The 20114-nt window shown below is 37.0% G+C and overlaps 1 protein-coding gene across 10 annotated transcripts in view; it reads left to right on the top strand.

Moving 5' to 3' along the window:
- Ncoa3 (nuclear receptor coactivator 3) overlaps positions 1 to 20114 on the top strand; it is a 125792-nt gene that overhangs the window by 65093 nt on the left and 40585 nt on the right. For 8 of the 10 annotated variants that reach the window (XM_047534456.1, XM_047534481.1, XM_047534474.1 and 5 more), the window contains one exon: positions 2274 to 2356. The exons of the other annotated variants lie outside the window; for them this stretch is intronic. The gene's annotated coding sequence lies outside the window, so the exon portion shown is untranslated. The remainder of the gene's footprint in view (positions 1 to 2273; positions 2357 to 20114) is intronic. 10 annotated transcript variants of the gene reach the window in all.

The following is a 20114-nucleotide window of genomic DNA, read 5'->3' as shown; positions in this document are numbered from 1 at the left end:
GAATGTTAACTGGGTTCTCTGTGACTTTCCCCAGTAGGCAGCGGTACGTGTGTTCTGGGTCGGTTGTTAGGTGCTTGGCACTTTCTGACTTAAATTCCTTTCCTTACCTCAAATTCTTTTTCGTATGTGCCACCCACCTCGCTACCCTCCCATCTCATCCTTCTAAAAATGGAACAGCAACAACATAAAAAAAATTCAGAAGTGAAATCTGATTTAAAACTAGGGCCAGAAAAACCTTAGAGGTTCTTTATAGATGTTCTAACTACCTTCCCCTACATCTTCCTCTAACTAAATGGGACGGCATAAAAATTCAAGGTAAAAAACAATTTTGGAAAAAAAAAAAAAAAAAAAACAATGATTTTACCTTTTATGTGTCTGTCTTTTGTTGTTAACAATAATTTTGTTTTTTTGAGCTTTGGTGTGCTAGGTACCAGTAAGTAATTTATGTATTTTCATTTAATCCTTACAAGACCTTTATCAAATGACCCCTACATTTAGATTTTTTTCTTTCTTTTTTAAAGTCCTAAAAATCTTAAATTGACCAAGGTTAGTAAGCCCAGATTACAATAAAGCTTTGGCTCTTCTGTTATGCCAACAATTGATTATATTATCATAGATTGGAAGATGGAGTTCTAAATGCACGTTCTAAATGCAGCCGGCCTACTTTTGGTGTATATCTCACCTATAAACTAGGAGCTGTGATTATAAATAGGCATGCTACCTGGATTTTCCTTTTTCACTTTGCAAAAACCACATAGGATGTGCTCCCCTCCTCCCTCCATTGTCTCCCCTTTATTTTGGGTTTCAAAAACACAGTGAACATTCATACTGCATCTCAGGGTTGTGGTTGCCTGGTCCCTGTGTGCTCTGTGTAAATTGACCATGGCCTGTAGGATGTTAGTTCCTTGGAATTTATGAACGTATCATTTTTTTCTATCCCCTTTCCTGTTATCCCTGCCAATTCTAGCATGAATGCTTTTAACTTTAGGCATATGGTAGTCATGGTTGTTGTCTTGATATCAGTGTTGCTTTACTGTTATAATTGAGAATTCACAAGGAGAGGTGAATGTTTTTATTAGCTCCCTAACTTGTTGCACCAGAACCTGCTCCCTATTTCTTGATGTGCAGAATCCTGCTATTTATATCCTCATATATTTGATTGCATATTATTTTGAAAAACTGCCCCTAATTTCCTGATTTAAAATTTCTTTTTGGACGGGGCACTGCAGTGCATGTCTGTAATCCCAGCAACTCAGGAGGCTGAGGTAGGAGAGTTTCAAGTTCAAGGTTGGCCTGGGCAGTTAGTGAGATCATGTGTCAAAATTAAAAATAAGGGATAGGGATATAGCTCAGTAATAAAGTGCCCCTGCTTCAATGTCCAGTAAGCCCCCCCCAGTCTGTCTCTGTCTCTGTCTCTCTGTCTCTCTGTCTCTCTCTCTCTCTCTCTCTCTCTCTCTCTCTCTCTCTCACACACACACACACACACACACACACACACACACACACACTCATACTTCTTTTGGGTAACCCAGATGCATACTTTAATGGAGGGTAAGAAATATCTGGGACTTTCCTTGCATGCTTCCTTTATCTCTCCCTCCTTCTCTCCCTTTATGTGTTTGGTATAGGTTATTCTTTTTATTTTTGGTACTGCAGATTGAACCCAGGGGCACTTAACCACTGAGCCACATCCCCAGTGCCTTTTTTGCATTTTATTTAGAGATGGTCTTGCCAAGTGTTGTAGGGCCTTGCTAAATTGCTGAGGCTGTCTTTGAACTCCTGATCCTCCTGCCTCAGCCTACTGAGCTGCTGGGATTACAGGGTATAGATTATTTTGGATCGAGGTATTTAAAACATTAGCTTCTGCCAGGACATTAATGTTGATTTTAATTGTTTTCTGTCGAACATTAATTTGGACATATGAGGACACCTACAGTTGCAGAGTACCCATCATTTCAATTACTTTTCAGGGCCTGAAGCTGGTCTCCCTTGTATACCCCCACTTTGCATTACATTATCCATGTGTGCAGACAGTGACGGAGTGTATTGTGTATGTCATGCCTGGTTTTTTTTTTTTTTAGTGGAAATATTGATAGATGGCCAAGTGAGGTATCTGCTCAAATTCTAGGAAGATTGACATTGTACTTGATGTATTTACTTTGTTTCCACATGTTCAGGGAAGGGAGAAATGGGAACAGTTAATTTGTGCTTGACTAATACTAATGCTTAAGAAAGGAAAATAAAATTGAACTTCCTTTCTTTTTTGTCCACAGAATCAAAATATTTACTCAACAGTGAACTTGGAGACCATTAAAAATAAACTCCCACTTTGAACATTATTTGACTGGATATCCAGGTAACTAATTCCTTTTTACTTGGTTAGTTGTAATTTTTTGACTTCAATCTTCTGAAGATTCTACCTTTTTCTTTAATTTGTAATTTAATTTAAAGTTGTTTTGTGCTTGAAGTTTTCTCTTTAAGGATAATACTAGTTGAGACCAGGCATGGTGATTCATGCCTGTGATCCCAGGGACTGGGATGGGGATGGGAGTGGGGTTGAGGCAGGAGGATCAAGGACAGCCTCAGCAACTTAGTGAGACCCTGTCTTTTTAAACAACAACAACAAAACAAAACAAAACAAAAACTGGGGATGTAACTCAGTGGCAAAGTGACCCTGAGTTTTGTCCCCAGTACTCTGTCCCCACCCCACTTTCCAAATACTGATTGAATGAGTGGACTTGGAATATTCAAGTGAATACATACATACGTACATATATATATTCATATACATGTATCTGAATAGTGACTGTTTTAAGGGTGTTTAGTCAAAATCTGAATCAGCCCTCACCCATGTTGACTGTTTTACTTTGTGAAAATTAGTTTCCCTACCTTGCTTGTGCTGGCAAATAACATTTTATCTAACCCCTTTCTTCACTTTAATATTGTACCAGAATAGAAAAAAAATTGAAAAAGTTGTTTGATAGCTGAGAAAGCAGTTATGCTTTGCTGAGCTAGTTAAATTTCTTTTGGTTATTAATATCATACTCTTGGTTAGCTAATTTGTAAATGTGAGTCGTCTTTGAATCTTCCCCCTCTTAGATACATTTAGTAAACAGGCCTTATCTGGTTTGCCATTTTCCTGTCTTTTGCATTTGTTCTACTTTCTGTTTCTAATTTTAGCTTCCTTCAGGCCAGGACCCCATAATTTCATGCTTATATTTGTTCATGTGTCTTTACTGCTTACTTATCTGCTGTTTTCTACCTGCTTGTAATTTTGATAGATCTTCTTGAATACATTCTTTCCTCTTGCTTACAGGGGAAAAAATAATGCAGGCTCTGGGTATAGCTCTGTGGTAAAGTGCTTGCTGAGCATGCAGGAGGTTCTGGTTTCCATCCCAAGCCCAGGGGGTGGGAGATGTGTATGTAACTTATATAAACTCTCTTCTCTTGACATTTGAAATCGTTCTTTATCTGGGAATCCATGTAAGCCACCAGCCTTAGCTCTTGCAATTTCCCTATCAACTCCCTCAATTAAATATGACATGTATCCATTCTGTTCTGATCATAACACAGAATAATCTCCATCGTTTGTTTTTTAATTAGAGCATTATAATTATACATAGTAGTTGGGTTCATTTTGACAAAATCATACATGGGAGGAATTTGGTTTCACTCCCTGTCTTCTCCCTTGTCCATTCTCCCTCCTCTACCTTACTGATCTTCTTTTTGCTCCTTTTTAAAATTTTTAATGGGTATTTTCTACATATATATAGAGGTGAAATTTCCTTTGGTACATTTATGTATGCATATAACATGATTTTGTTAAAATCATTCTATACTTCCTCCCCCTTTCCTTCTCTCCTCTTCCCTCTCCTCCTCCTTTCCATAGTTTTTTTCAACTTTATTTGAAATTGGTTTCATATTTACAAAAATTACAAAAATATAGTAAAAGAGCACCGAGATGTCCTCTGTTCAGATTCGCATACTTCTTATTTGATTCATATGCGCTGGCTCTCTTGCCTCTTCTTTCTTTTTTTCTCTTTCTTTCCTGTTCCCATTTTCCCTCTGCACATATACCCTGAGCAATCTGAGGGTAAGTTACATACATTGTGCTACTTTCCTCAGTGTTTCTATTGTATTTCTGAAGAACAGGGTAATTCTTTTATATAACGATTATACGGTTAACAGCTTCATAAATAGACATTGGTACAAACTTGTCCACTTTCCAGTCTTGTCATTTGATCTAATAAGTCTCATAATATTTTTCTCTCCTTAAATGTGATGGTTGCAAATTGATCATTTTCTCATTTCAGTATCCCTTTCACATTTACCAGTGAGCTCTTGGCATTATTCTGTAAACAAGAACTTTATCTATTGATAAGGTCTCATGAATTCCTGTTTTTTTAAAAAAAATATTTTACAGTTAATTCCTTTACCCTGTTATGTTGCTCAAATTGTTCATTTGGCCAGTGAAGCTCTTCCCCTTTCCTTCCCTTCTCCTCCTTTTCTTTCCACAGGGTCCCCTCTGTTGCCAGGTCTGGCCTGAAACTTGGAATCTTCTTGCCTCAGCCTTCTGAGTTGCTGGGATTACAGGCATATTCCACCATGTCTGGGTCCAATGAAGCTCTTTTAATTGGGCTCCTGCATCCTTGTGAGGGACTAATATTGGAGACCCAGGATCTGTGGGTGGTAAATGTTGCTCTTGGCCCTTTTAGTAGACAGAGCTAGGAAATATGCAGGCTGTATACACACGTGCATAGTCATGTTCATAGAACCATGCACATACCTATTGTAGAAATATTCATGAGTGTGTATCAATAGGCCCAACTTTATGTGTAGTGTTTTTTCTTTGGGTCTGTATTTTACATTTTTATGTTTTAGGCTGTGAGAATTCTGGCCTTCAACATTATTAGTACATTTACACATTAATCTTATAATCTAAGATAATTTTAGAATTGCTTTAAATTGCTTTGTTCATTATACATATATATATATATATATATGTTTTTTTTTTTTGATGGTGCACTTCATGTAGTGCATTTTCTAGGCAAGAGATCTGTCTCTGAACTACACACCAGTCCTAATAAACTCTTTTAAAATGAGTGGAAGATTTGTTTGCAAATCCCTCTGTCCCCAATTTCAGCTCATGATGAGTGAATCATTAAAATTTTGTTCTTAAATTACTTGGATTGGGGGCTGTGGGTGTAGTGTAGTGGTAGAGCGCTTGCCTTGTATTCGCAAGGCCCTGGGTTCGATCCCCACTGCCACTCCAGAGAAAATACATCCCCAAAACTTGTATTGACCATGTGTCCTTCCTTTCTTTCTTCCATATTCTCCTTTTCATTTTTACTTTCCACCTTACTTTTTGTATAATCTAATTATAGACTTTATATGAACTGAAATTAGGTTAATTTATTTGTTGCTTGAGTTTCAGAGTTTTTTGTGCCCTTTCCCATTCTGGTTGGTTTTATTTTTCGACTGTGTAGAATGTTGGCATGCTTTCAATAGTCAAAACTGGGGCTGAGGGTAGAGCCCAGTGGTAGAGTGCTTAGTGTGCTGAGGCCCTGGGTTCCATCCCTCACCCCAGTCAAAATTACACAAAAGGTGTCTTTTTTTTCTGTATCCCTTCTGTACTATTTCTTCTTATTCTTCACAAGTAACATTCTGGTTTTCTCTCTTTCTCTCTCTCTCTCTTTCTCTCTCTTTCTCTCTCTCTGTATATATAGTCTTTGCATTTGCTCCTCCACCCCCCTTACTGAGATTTTCTGGAAATAATGCCATACCATATCAAAGAGATCTTTCCTTTTGTTTTAATTATGGTAAATTTTGTATGACCTAAAATTTGCTGTGTTGAAGTATACAGTTCAGCGGCATCGAGTTCATTCACATTGCTGTGCAGCCATCCGCCTTCCATTTGCAGATCATTTTATCTTCCTAAGATGAAACTCCGTACCTATTAGTTACTCCTCATTCTCCCTTCCTTTATGCCATCTCATTAACTTTTATACTAATACATGGTTTCTACTATGTGCTTAGTTTAGTCAACCAATTTTCTACACATGGGTACTGTTGGTTGCTTCCATATTTTGTAATTAAAATAATGCTACAGTGAATAAGTTTGTGAGTGTATATTTTTGTATTGGTGGGGGACCAATTCCTGAAAGTAGGACTGCTGGGTTGAATGGGTGTCTGCTGGGTGTCTGTGTGCTTAGATTTGTTGCATGTTGTGAAATTACATTCCGTGGAGGTTGGTCCGTTTTGTACTTCCACCAGCAGTGTCCGAGACAACTCATTTGCCCACAGTCAAATTGTAATACTTCTTTCACTCAACATATGTATTAATTTTTTATTCAATTATTTTTTATTTTTTAAAAAATCTATTGCTGGGTAGAGTGCTTGCCTTGCAAGTACAAGGCCCTGGGTTCGATCCCCAGCACTACCAAAAAAAAAAATCTGTATTTTTTTGGTACTGCCAATTGAACCTGGGGAACCACTCAGCTACATCCCTAAGCCCTTTGTTTTTTTATTTTGAAACAGGATCTCACTGAGTTGGTTAGGGTGTCACTAAGTTAGTGAGGCTGGCCCGGAACTTGTGATCCTCTTGCCTCAGCCTCCTGAGTCACTGGAATTACAGGCGTAATCCACCATGTCTGGCAGCATATGTATTATTTTTAAGATTCATTGATATTATGTGCATCAATAGTTTATTTCTTATTGTTGAGTAATATTTTATTGTGTGGATATATAACAACTTGTGTTTCTGAGTTTGTCTATTATGAATAAAGCTGATGTGAACATTCACTATAAGTCATTGTGTTGATTTTCTCTCTTTCCTGCTTGGATAAAGACCTGAGAATCTGAGAGCATTAATTTCAGGATATTAAGTATGTATTAATCTTTATAATAAACTGAAACTTTTCTAACTTTTCTAAAGTGGCTGTACCATTTTACATTCTACCTGTAATTTATGAGAGTTCAAGTTCTACAGCTTTCCCCGTTAGTATTATTAGTCTTTTTAATTTTAGCTACTCTAATGTGGGGGGGTGATGTCACATCATGAATTTAATTTACATTTTCATGATGACTAATTTTATTGAGAGAATAATTTTTTTGTATATTAACGTATATATTTCTTTTTAAAGTGTCCAAATGTTTTGCCCTTGTTTTTCAATTGAGTGATTTGCTTTCTCATTGAGCTGTTAATTTTTTAAAAAAATATTCTAGACTTTTTAAGATATGTGTTAAAAATACTTCCAGTTTTGTCCTTTTTTCTTTCTCTCTCTCTCTGCCGCCCAAACTGCCCCCTTCCGCAAATTGGGAACTGAACCCAGAGGCTCTCTCTACCTGAGAGCCACATCCCTATCCCTTTTTATTTTTTGAGCTAAGTCTTGCTAAGGCTGAGACTGGCCCTGTGTTTTGTTGTAGATGTTTTATGGTTTCAGCTTTATGTTTAGGTCTGTGGTTCATTTTGATTTAACTTTGTGAATGGTGCAAAGAAAGGGTTGAGAATTAATTTTATTTTTTCTTGGTACTAGGGATTGACCCCAGGGCCTTGTGTATGCTATACATGAGTCTACATTGCAGCTACCTCTTCAGTCCTGGGGTCAGTTTTTAAAATACAGATACTCAGTTTTAAGGTTCTTTGTTGTTAAGATTTTCCTTTTTTTATTCAGTTGCTTTCGTAATTTAATCGATTGACCATATTGGATTAGAGTCTTTTTTTCTGTCCTCTGTCCGTCCTTCTGCCTATATACATTGTCTGGATTACAGAACTTTATAGTAAGTCCTACAGCTTTTTTTTTTTTTTTTTTTTAAAAACAGGTTTGAACTTGGACGCTCGACCACTGAGCCACATCCCTAGCCCTATTTTGTATTTTATTTAGAGACAGGGTCTCACTAAGTTGCTTAGCTCCTTGCCTTTGCTGAAACTGGCTTTGAACTTGTGATCCTCCTGCCTCAGCCTCCCAAGGCACTGGGATTACAGGTGGGTTTCACCTATAGCTCCAATTCTAATAGAAATGTTAGAATAGTTGTAAATGGTGTTATTATACTGAGAGAGATTCCACAAGAAAAAGTAAAATAATTTTTTTTTTTTTTGATTGGCATTTTGCTACCTTGCTGAAGTTGGCCCTAAACTTGTGATTCTTCTGCCTCAATCTCTCAGCTGGGATTTTAGGTGTGTACCACTGTGCCTGTGTCATGGTGTTTTTAAACTTAAAACATTAAAATTATACTATCTTGGGGCTGGGGCTGTAACTCAGTGACAGAGCGCTTGCCTAGCATATGTGAGGTACTGGGTTCAGTCCTTAGTACCACATAAAAATAAATAAAATAAAGGCACGCTGTCCATCTACAACTACAAAAAACTATTTTTTTAAAAAAAATAAAAAATTATACAGTCTTTTATGTAAATAATAGTATATAATATTTCTCTGTGTTTTTCTTCTTGAGCTTATTGTGCTTCTATCCCAGATAAACTGTCTTTGAGTTCACTTCACATTAAAAACCTTTTAAAAACCAAATACAGTAGGTCTGGGATGTAGCTCAGCATTCTAGTACTTACCTAGAGGCTCTGGGTTCAGTCTCTGGTACCATAAAACAAACCCCCAAAGCCACATATGTATGTGTTTCTGCACAATGTTTAGTTGTTTTAATTTACAAAAATATAATGTATGTTATCTGCTTTTTAAATATAATGATTGCTCATAAGATTCAACTATCTTGTGTATAATTTTTTACTAGTACATCGTTCCTTTTGTGTGACTTTATTAGAATCAGTTTTTCAAGTCAGGTAAACATTTCATCTGTTTTTTTTTTTGGGGGGGGGGTGTGCTGGGGATCGAACCCAGGACCTTGTGCTTACGAGGCAAGCACTTTGCCGACTGAGCTATCTCCCCAGCCCCTTCATCTGGTTTTTGGTGTATTAATGTTGCAATGTACATTTTTGGTATATGCCTCTTTTGTATGGAGTATTTTTGTTGCTCATAACATTTTGAATATAAACTTGATTTTAACCAGCAGTATAACACGATTATTTTCAATTTGGTGATATTTTAGAAAACGTACACCTTCTTTCTGATAATCCTGCTTTATTATTGTCTCTAGATTAGCAGTAAACGTTTTTTCTTAACTTTAAATACTTGGTTTAAAAAATTTACTTAACCGTAATTATTATATAATAAAATTTAGCAATCTTAAGTTTATTTATTTATTTTGCATGAGGGATTGAACCCAGGGGTTTTACCATTGACATACATCCCCAGCCCTTTTTTATTTTATTTTTCTTTTGAGACACGATCTTGCTAAGTTACTTAGGATCTCACTGAATTGCTGAGGCTGGTCTCAGACTTGAGATCCTCCTGCCTCAGCCTCCCAAGTTGATGGAATTCCAGGCATATACCATCTCCCCCAGCTAAATTTATAGTTTAATTAGTTTTGGCAAATGTAATCATCATCACATTTGTGACCTAAAACATTCCCATTGTCCCTTAAGTTCCCATGTGTGTCTGTGCAATTACTCCCCTCTACTGGTCCTTGGCAACCAGAGGAGACCTCTGTCTCATCTACTTGTATCACTATCGTTTTGCTGTTTCTAGAATTTCATATAAATGGTATTCTCATTATGTATTTGTTATATGTTTTGTAGTTGTCATTCTATTCTTGGGTATTCTGTTTTTTTTTTTTTCCTTCTTTGCATTTCAGTAAAATTGGTATTTACACCTTTAAGTTCACTGGTATTTCCCTGCCAGCTGTGTTCAGTGGCCTGATGTGCCTGTCAGAGACTCTCCCACTTCTGTTATGGCCTGTTTGAGGTTTCTGCTTAGTTCCCATTTCTTTGTTACAATACCCATGTTTTCTTTCATGTTGTCACTTTCTCAGAACTCTTAGTGTGTTAATCATAGTTAAAATCTCACTATTGGTTTCTAGTGCTTTGAGAAGAAATGTTTTTTGAAGAACCTGGCTTCTTACTGTTTACTGGCCAACTTCTGAGACTTCTTTGCTTATATCACGAAACCTGTTTTCTTATTAGTGCTCACTGATTTCTGGATGATCAGCTGGGCGCGGTGCTACATGCCTATAATCCCAGCTACTCGGGAGGCTGAGGCAGGAGGATTGCAAGTTCAGACAACCTCAGCAATTTAGTGTGACCCTGTCTGAAAATTTAAAAAATTTAAAAAAAAGGTCTAGGATGTGGCTCAGTAGTTAAGTGCCTCTGGGTCCTGGGTCCTGGGTCCTGGGTCCTGGGTTCAATCTCTGGTCCCTTCCCCCTGCTCACCACCACCCCCCCCCCAAAAAAAAAAAAAGAATATAGGTGACCACACAAAGTTTTATACATATATGTTTGAAGCAGTAGTATTCATACTAGCCCAAAGGGAAGCAACTTAAATGTTTATGTGCTGATGAATAGATAAATAAAATAGATATGCATACAACTAAGTATTATATGCTATAACATGGATGAATTTGAAAACATTGTGCTATGTGAAAGAAGCCTGTAGAAAAATAAGTAGATATCATATAATTCCATTTATTTGAATTGTCCAGAAAAGATTAATCCATAGAGACAAAATAGTAAATTAGTGACTGCCCAGGGTAACTCTGAGTGGAGGGAGTGTGGATGAGATTGGGAGGGAGGGAATTGGGAGGAGGGGGGAAATGACAACTACAGATGCTGGGTTTCTTTTTGGGATAATGAAAATGTTCTAAAATTGCTTGTGGTGACAGTTGCACATTTTTACATATAGTAGCCATCAGTTGTGTGTTGTAAGCATATGTGAATTACATTTCAGTAAAGTTGTAAAGAACGCAGCAGATATATTCAAGTTCATGCTGTATTCAGGGCTGTTCAGAGCATTATGTCGTAAGGGAATTCTGTGGGAAAATACTTTCTCATAAGGCTGATCTCGGAAGGCTTGCTGTCTTTCTAAGACGTTTCTGGGTCTCACGAGTGGTGCTCTGGGCTGGGCCTGTAGCTCAGTGGCAGAGCACAGGAGGCTCTGGCTTCTGTCTCCAGCATGGCGATGCACTTGTGCACACGCACACTTTAATCATACTCACTGGAATCATTCCTATTTTCTTTTTTTCATATGTGGTTCTTGGATCAAACTCAGGCTTTGTTCATATACTCTACCACTGAGTTAACATTCCCAGCTGTCACCTCAGCTTTTAAAAATGTAGTCTGTTTTGGAAGTTAACCTGTGATTATAGGGCCAATGTAAATTCTAGCAGCCTGACTTTTCCATGTATTAAGTTTACATCAAGGGGACTTTTTTCCCAAATAAAGAGCAAAGTAGTCTCCAGACTGATCTGTTTTTACATTTGTCCATTAATTGTTTGTGAGAAACCTGTGACTATTTAGCACAGTACCTGCAGAAATCAGTTTTCACTTCAAGCTTATAACCACAATTAAAAACATTTAGCATACTTTTGGTAAGTTTGCTATTTAAAGCTGAGTGCTGTGGTTACAAGTGGAAAAGCTACAAGTATTTTACTTGAAATTATCTGAGTGCTTGTTTCCTCATCCCCCTTTTAATTTTAAATTTTATTTATTAAGTTTTGAGCTTTTAGAATCCTGCCATCAATGGAAGGAGAATTGCTGCCTTAGTGATACATTTGAAATGTAGAGGTAATTGGTTTCCGCAATAATAGATAAGGGAGTATCAATGCATTTATAATTTTAAAAGCTTAAATATTTTTAATTGAATATTGATGTACAGTTTACGCTAAAACTTTTTTGAGCATGGATCCTACATGTATAGGGGAGGTCTTTAAAAGAAAATTCCTATTAATAGTTGTATTTTATTATTAAAGACCAAAGGTTAAACTGGCTTTAATGATGAAACTTTCCAGTATATATTGAAAACTGTAAAGTTATAAGATCCATCTTTGACTTGAATAACAAACTCTCCAAGCTACTGTATTGATCTGCTCACCTTTTTCCTGCTCTTGGGGGAAATCAGTAGAGATGAAGTTTTAGTAATTGTTCATAAAAAAGACAGTTTAGGTCTTCAGTTCCATCCATTTTTCTATGAATGACACAATTTTGTTCTTTATGACTGAATAAAAATCCACTGTGTGTGTAATATATAAAACATGTATTATATACATGCACATACTATACTATGTGGAAAATCTTACATTTTCTTTAGTCATCTGTTGACGGACACCTCAGCTAGTTCCATAACCTGGGTATTGTGAACTGTGCTGCCATTAACCTAGGTGTGTTGTTTCTGTAGGATGCTTGCTTTCATTCTCATTCTCTGTCTCTCTCTCTCTCTTTTGGTACCAGGGGTTGAACCCATAGGTGCTCAACCATTGAGCCACATCCCTAGCCTTTTTTAATTTTTAATTTTTTGTTTTGAGACAGGGTCTTGCTAAGTTGTTGAGGCAACTTTGAACTCATGATCCTCCTGCCTCAGTTACTGGAGCCGCTGGGATTATAGGTGTGGGTCACTATGCCTGGAGCTTTAATTCTTTTAGATAAATACTGAAGAGTGGTAGATCTGGATCATGTGGTGGTTCCATTCCTAGGCTTTTGAGGAACCTCCATACTGAATTCCATAGTGGCTGTACTAATTTACACTCTCATATCAACAGTGTGTAAGAGTCACCCCCATTCTCTCTAGCATTTATTATATGTGTTTTTGATGATTGCTAGTCTGAGTTGAGTGAGGTGAAATCTTGGTGTAGTTTTTAATTTCCATTTCCCTGATGACTAGAGATATTGAACTTTTTTTCATATAATTGTTAGTCATTTGCACTTCTTTTGAGAAGTGTATGTTTGAGAAGGGTAATTTGCCCTTCCGATTGAAAGTGTTTTTTTTTTTTTTTTTAATTTTAAGTTTTTGGAATTCTTTATTCTGGGTATCAGTCCTCTGTTGGAAGAATGACTGGCAGAGATTTTCTCCCATTTTGAAGCTTTTTTTTTTTTTTTTTTTGTGGTGCTGGGGATTGAACCCAGGGTCTTGTGCTTGTGCTTGCAAGGCAAGCACTTTACCAGCTGAGTTCTGTCCCCAGCCTGAAGCTTTTTGATTTGATGCCATCATACTTACTGATTCTTAGAATTATTTCCTAAGTATGGGAGTTCTGTTGAGCAAGTCGTTGTATCAGTGACTCCAGAAGTCAAGAGTCTTACGTTTTCTCTCATGTGGAAGCTAGAGAATAAAAAAGGATGTAAGGGATCCTGTGAAAATGGAAGGCCAGTGGGATAGAGAAAGAGAATAAGGATTGAGGAGGAGGGGAGGGCAAGGGGAGATACTGGAGAAAGAAATTGATCAAAATATGAATGTGTTACAAGGAAACCCATTATTCTGTTTGTTTATTATGTGTCTGTTTAAAAAGCTTTGGGCTGGGGATGTAGCTCTCTGGTAAAGCAGTTTCCTAGCAAGGGTCTGTGTTTAGTTCCTAGTACTGGTGTCCCCCTTTCCCCGCCCCAGGCAAAAGACAATTTTAGTTATTAAAAGATATCAGACCAACTCTTGTGGTATTTAATTTTGCAGCTTAATTAATAAATATGATTGACTTAAATATCAACTGAGTGATCCGAAAAGTGAACTGCTCTACATACAGTCCCGTTTATACCTCTGTTGTAAATGGTCCTGTTTCTCATAGACCAAACTTGTAATTACTTTCTTCTTGTGGTTTTGGCTTTATTTTTACCAACTATTATAAGAATATGTTTCTGAATCTGTGAAGTATTGAACATATAGAGATGTATTATTTAGAAGTTGATATTGAAAACCTCTAAACTTCTGACCTTGCATAGAATTTGCTATGTATAACCAATGTTTACAGCTGGTGGATTCATAATTGACTTTTCTGGATCTCTGCTTTGTGTATTGGACACAAAAAAATAGTGTGTATTGGACATGAGTACATGACAGCTGACATTTATCAAGGATAACAGGAGCTCTACTCATTTTCACGTTTTAAAGCAACTTTGAAAGCTTTGCATGTGCACACATGGTCAACAGATGTTTCTAAGCTTTAAATATATTTTCCATCATGTATAGCTTGTTATTAATAAAAACTTAATTATAAATTCTTAATGAGCTTCATGAATTAAACTTATAAGTATACAAGCACCTGAAGATCAACAATGCAGGATATTGAATTCATTTCTTTGGAATTTTATCTTGTAACCCCATTGTAAATGTCTGCAATCCCAGCTCCTTGGGAGGCTGAGGCAGGCGGATAACAAATTCATCACTAGTCTGAGCAACTTCTGTCAAAAAAACAAAACCAAAAGCAACAAAACGAAACATGCTCCAGATAGTACTCTTGTAACATAATTGTAATTTTGACATTTCTTTTGTTTTCCTAACATAAAATTTGGTTCTAATGTAGAAAATGGAATAATAGATACCACCCCCCCCCCCATATCAACTACTGGTATATTTGCTGTTCTCTTTGAAAAGATAGTTCTAGGGTCTGTTATTTTTCCAGAGGGTGACAAGTAGATTCTGAATGATATGATTTTTAGTTATGGTTCTTAGCTTTTTAAAAATTTTCTTTAAAATTAGATTGTGATAATAACTTGAACAGAATTCTAGGATAAAATGCTAAGTTCATAAGGTGTTGGCAAACTTGTTAATTAAAATAACACTTTTGGTGGCGTACACCTTAACCACAACAATTTGAAGACTGAAACAGAAGGATACCAAGTTTGGGGCTAGTCTGGACAATTTTGTGAAACTTGTCTCAGAATAAAAATAAAGGGCTGGGGGTGTACTCAGTAGTGGAGCACCCTTGGGTTAAGTCCCAAGTAGAAGAAAACAAAGACCAACAATTTTAAAAAAGCACTCTTTTATGGTTGATACTAGTTTCAGACAGTAGGACTCGTTGGATATATGGGAATGCAGGTCACATTGGCTTGTTGCAAGGTGACAGGAGACCTGCTTTGACTTCAGAAAATAAATTGGCCATGCACGTTTGTGATCCTACTGTCTGTTCATTTCCACATGGTTCAGTAGCTTAAGGCCTTGATGGCTATATCCTGGGAAGGAAGTTGAAATTAATTATGTGTGTGTATGAAAGCTTTTATTTGAGTTTCTAATAAGCCTGTTCTGTGATGTGAAGGTACCAGATAAGTGGTTGATATTTTATTACTTAAGTAGCTCTCCCTCCAGTTCCATTTGAAATACAAGAAACCTGAGTCCCTTTCCATTTTCTTTTTGGCAATTAAAAAGCCATTTTTCTTAAGAATGATGTATAGTTGAAGGAATTTTAAACTTGGGTGAGTTAAATCATCAGTGTCTTAAAGAAAAGATCACAGAGCATCAAGTATGAACATTCACATGAATTTTCAAGGAAGAATTAGTTTTCAGTCACTTGTGACCCAAGTGCCTTTTAAAACAGAGTTTTTCTGTTTCTACAAATTCTTTTTGGCAGAGGAATATACATTATCAGAGAGGTTTTTAAAAATACGTGACACAGTGACATGCGCCTGTAACCCAGCTACTTGGGAGGCTGAGGCAGAAGGATCACTTGAGCCTGTGATTTTGAAATCAGACTGGTGAACATGGTAAGCTGCTGTCTCAAATAAAAGAAAGAAAAACCCCTTAAAGTGTCTGCATAAAAATAGTTCAGGACCACTACCAAATCTTTAACTGTGAGTCTTACCTCTGAATCTTACCCTCTGAGGGGTTTTCAGTTTCCCTTCCAAATCTGATTGAAATGTAATTGCCATTGTGACAGTATTAAGAAGTGGGACCTTTAGAAAGTAATCAGGTAGTGGTTCAGTGTGTTATCGTAGGATTGTGTTAGCTGTCCAGGGCGTGGGCCCTTGGTAAAGAGAGGAAGTTCTGCCCCGCTTCCTTCTCTGCCTCAAACACTGCATGTTTTCTTCCAGGGGGCGATGCAGCCCCTCATCCTGCTCTTAGACTTCTTGTCTTTTAGAAATAGAAGCCAAATCACATCTCTCTTCTTTATGAATTATTTAGTCTCAGGTATTCTATTACAGCAGAAAAAGAACTAAGGATAGCATCTTGGTACTTCTCTTAGGTATTGAGAATTAGAAAGTATGCTTCACTTGTTCAGCTAACTTAGGAATTAAAAAACACAAATACATTGTTTCCTTAGGTTATCTAGGTTGTAGACCTTGTTACTTTATAGTTGGAGGCAAAAATTTGCTTTTTAAATAAACTTGATTCTGTTTGTCTTAATAGTTATAAGGTTATTAAGGAAGCCATTATTTGAGTGAGGTTTTTTTTTTTTTTTTTTTTTTTTTTTTTGCGGGGGGTGGAGGGGAGAGGGGATCACCAAGGATTGAACCAGTGATCCATAACCTTTGTCCAGGGAGGGAGCTGTTTTTTAAGAGCCCACCTTTTGTCAGATACTGAGGTACTTTTTGCTTTTTGGATGTATGGCTTTTAATCTTTTCAGTAATCGCCAGGTGTTGGTATGTCCATTTTAGAGAATATGAAATTGAAGTTGAGAAAGGTAAATTTGGTAAGATCATGCTGGAGCTCAAATCATCTCTGAAATCTGTCTTTGAAATTTCCCCGTTCACTTGCTTCAAAAACATCTGTTGTGGTTTTCAGTTGATTCTGTTAGATCAATTTTCTTAGCTGATTAACTAATTGTGTGTGTGTGTTTTCATTGTGCCTGGAATTAACTTTATTATGGAAAGTTTTGGTTTCAGACAAATATCCCATGCAAACCAAATCTATCCAGAGTTGACCATGTGGCCACAGAGATATGGGCAGTGCTACTGTCTTTTCTTCTTCCTCTTCTTCTTCCTCCTCCCCTTCCTCTTCTTCCTGTTCTTCCTCTTTCTCTTCCTCCTCTTCTTTTTTAATACTGGATATTGAACTCAGGCAGGGCCTCATACATGTTAGATGAATGCTTCTCTGAGCATATCCCTAGCCATTTTTATTATTTTAATTTTGGGACAGGGTATTGCTAACTTGCCCATCCTGGCCTTGAACTTGTGATACTGTCTTAGCCTCCCAAGTAGTTGGGAATATAGGTGTGCATCTCTGCACCCAGCTATTATTTATTATTTATGTAAATTTATAAATTTTTCCATGTTAGTTTGGTTTCCTATTGTATTTTTTCATGGCCATCATTTTTTTTTTGTTGTTTCATTAAGGATAATGAACATTTATTTTAAAACTCATCTGAAGATTTTATTTTGTTGAATTTTGAATTTGTTTTCTTATTGTCAGTTTATTGACTTGACTGTCCTTTTTAGTTTAGCTTTTAAATACACCTTGGAATTTTATGGTTTGCATTTTCAGTGGGAAATTAACTGTTCCTTTCTTTTGGTGTCCCTCTCTGTTGTATATTCTTCCCCCTGCCCTGCCACTTAGGCCTCTGTATTTATTGCCTTCATCCTTTCTGTTTTCTATTAATGAATTTTTTCTTTGATTTCTGCCTGTGAACCTTGCTTTTGGTTCTGTTATCTTGTGCATGATTTGATTTCCTGCCACCTTTGCTTGTTTGTGGTCCTGGACCTCATTGGGGTCTGGGAGTTACCATTTCATTGCGTTATGTTTGCTCTGTGTCCTAGTCCAAAGACATCTGTCGTGTTTGAGCATATTTGTGTCTTCTGAAGTTAATAAAAAATGCATACTTTGTGAGTATTATATTCAGAGCAAGAGGTAAAGGTGTTGTTGGTTAAAAGTATTAATTCACTGTGTCATTTTTTTGGAATGTCCCATGTTCTTTTGGTCTCAAATATGACTTGGGCATATATAGGCCTGCAGAGATTGGACACTAAAATACTTATTAAATGGATGTGTAGAGGAACTTGGAGAAAACACACTAGTTTCAAACTCTCAGCCCCAATCTTAAATCTGTCTAGTACAGTGGTTCTCAAAGTGTAGTTCGCGGATTCCTGGGAGTCCCTGAGAACTGTTTGGGAGTTCACATGGTTAAAACTATTTTCATAGTAATACTAACATGTTATTTTCCATTTTCATACTGTTGATGTTTACATTGGTGGTACAAAAGCAATGATGTATAAAGCTATTGGCACTTTAGCATGAATCAAGGTAGTGGCACTGGACTCTGCTAGTCTGTACCTCCACCATTGCCATGCATACCTCCACCATCATGAATAATCTTTGGGGGCTGGGGATATATCTCAGTTGATGGAGTACTTGCTGCCCATGCACATGTCCCTGGGTTCCATCCCCAGCAACACACACACACACACACACACACACACACACACAAGAATTGTCTTTGGGCTGAGGTTGTGGCTCACTGGTAGAGCACTTGCCTAGCATGTGTGAGGCACTGGGTTCGGTTTTTAGCACCTTATATAAACAAAAGTCCATCAACAACTAAAAAAATAAAGAAAAAAGAATTGTCTTTGAAGTAGCAAAATTTAATTTCTTTTAAATTTTGACCCTTGAGTACTACTTTTTAAAAAAATATTCTGTTATGAATGGGAAATGTACACATAGTACTTCAGCCTGCTGAAGTTTGATTATTGTCTTCATGAAGAGCACTTGTGCAGTTGTGAACTGAACTAACCACATTTTTCATGGAATGCAGTTTTACTAGAAAGAATGACAGACTTTTTTTTGAAGTTGGGTATTTGGCAGACAGTATCTTAAAATTGAGGTGAACCTGTCACTTCAGGGAAGACATCTGATGGTATTAGTTGCTGTGTATGACATTTGAGCTTTCAAGTAAAGAGTATAATATTGGTAAACTTGTGTCTGCCACCATTGGAATGACAGTCTCATTTCCTTATATTTTTTTTTATTTATTTCTTTATTTTTACAGACTGCATTTTGATTCATTGTACACAAATAGGGTGGTACAACTTTTTGTTTCTATGATTGTACACAGTGTAGATTCACACCATTTGTGTAACCATATATGTACATAGGGTAATAATGTCTGTCTCATTCCACCAAGTTTCTCATTTCTTAACAATTTTTTTCTGATGAAATGGGTTGTGATATTAATGAACGTGGGTTTTTAAAAACTGTATAATGAAATGTATCAGTATTTCAAAGATCTGTTTCACTGAAGGAACCAATATTGCCCAAATGACTGTTTGCTGTTACAGAATCATGCTTGGGTAAAAGACCTGTTGAGAGTGAAGGTAGGTCAGTGTATTTTATTTTATTATTTTTATTTTATTTTATTTTATTTATTTTTTTCTGGGTCAGTGCATTTTAATGTAACATCTTCAAAGTTCATTCATTTGATTACAGATTTCACTTTGCAACTGTTGGAAACCAGAATATATCACCTCAGAGTAGAGCTCTTGGCATAAGGGAGTATTTTGAGATACAACCCAGGAAAAACTCTGAAACAAAGCAGTTGCCCTACTAAAACGCCATTTGTAAGCACTTGTCCTGCCATTTGTAAGCACTTGCCCCTCGTGACCGGGAAGAGCAGGATGACTCAGTGGCTAGTTACTAATGGAGAAGGCACCGACTTACCAACCTGAACTGTTGTTCACTAGGTTTTGTTCTGGTTGCTGCCCCATAACTGTTTCCCCCACATAACCTTCTTTCTTTGTTTCCCTCTCAGTTCTCAGTGATCTTTTAAAGGGGTTTTTCCTCTGGGTGTCTCCCATATGTGTATCAGGATAAGAACTTGTTTTTCTCTTATTAATCTCTTTTCTTACAGTGATCTCTTCTAGCTGAGAACTCAGGATAGAGGCACGTTTTCCTCTCCTACTTGGCTAACCTTTAAAAAGATTACTGCTCGCTGGTTGCAGTGGTGCATGTCTGTAATCCCAACTTCGAGGCTGAGGCAGGAGGATTGTAGGTTCAAGGCTAGTGACACCCAGTCTTAAAATAAAACAGGGACTGGGATGTAGCTTAGTGGTAGCCCGCTTAGCTATCATGTGCAAAGCCCTGTGCCCAATCCTCAGTGCTGCCCAAACAAACAAAAGACAAAAACCCAGTACCACAAAACAAACAAAACGATCACCTTGTAAGTGTTAGTGTAATATCAAGGGGAAATATCCACAATTATTTGTGAAAGCCTGTTAAAATATTCTTTTCTTTAGCTGATAAGCCCATGTGAGGCTGAATTTTCTTCATAATAAAATTGAAATAGTAAATAACTGTCTTCTGTTAATAGGTAATAGAGGCATGTGATTGGCAAGAAATTTAAAACAGTGCCATTCCTGGAATTTTGTG

This window comes from Sciurus carolinensis, chromosome 2 (genome assembly GCF_902686445.1).
Source record: "Sciurus carolinensis chromosome 2, mSciCar1.2, whole genome shotgun sequence".
Classification (NCBI taxonomy): Eukaryota; Metazoa; Chordata; class Mammalia; order Rodentia; family Sciuridae; genus Sciurus; species Sciurus carolinensis.
Note: the sequence above shows the minus strand (reverse complement) of the source record. Positions and strands in the feature narration are given on the sequence as shown.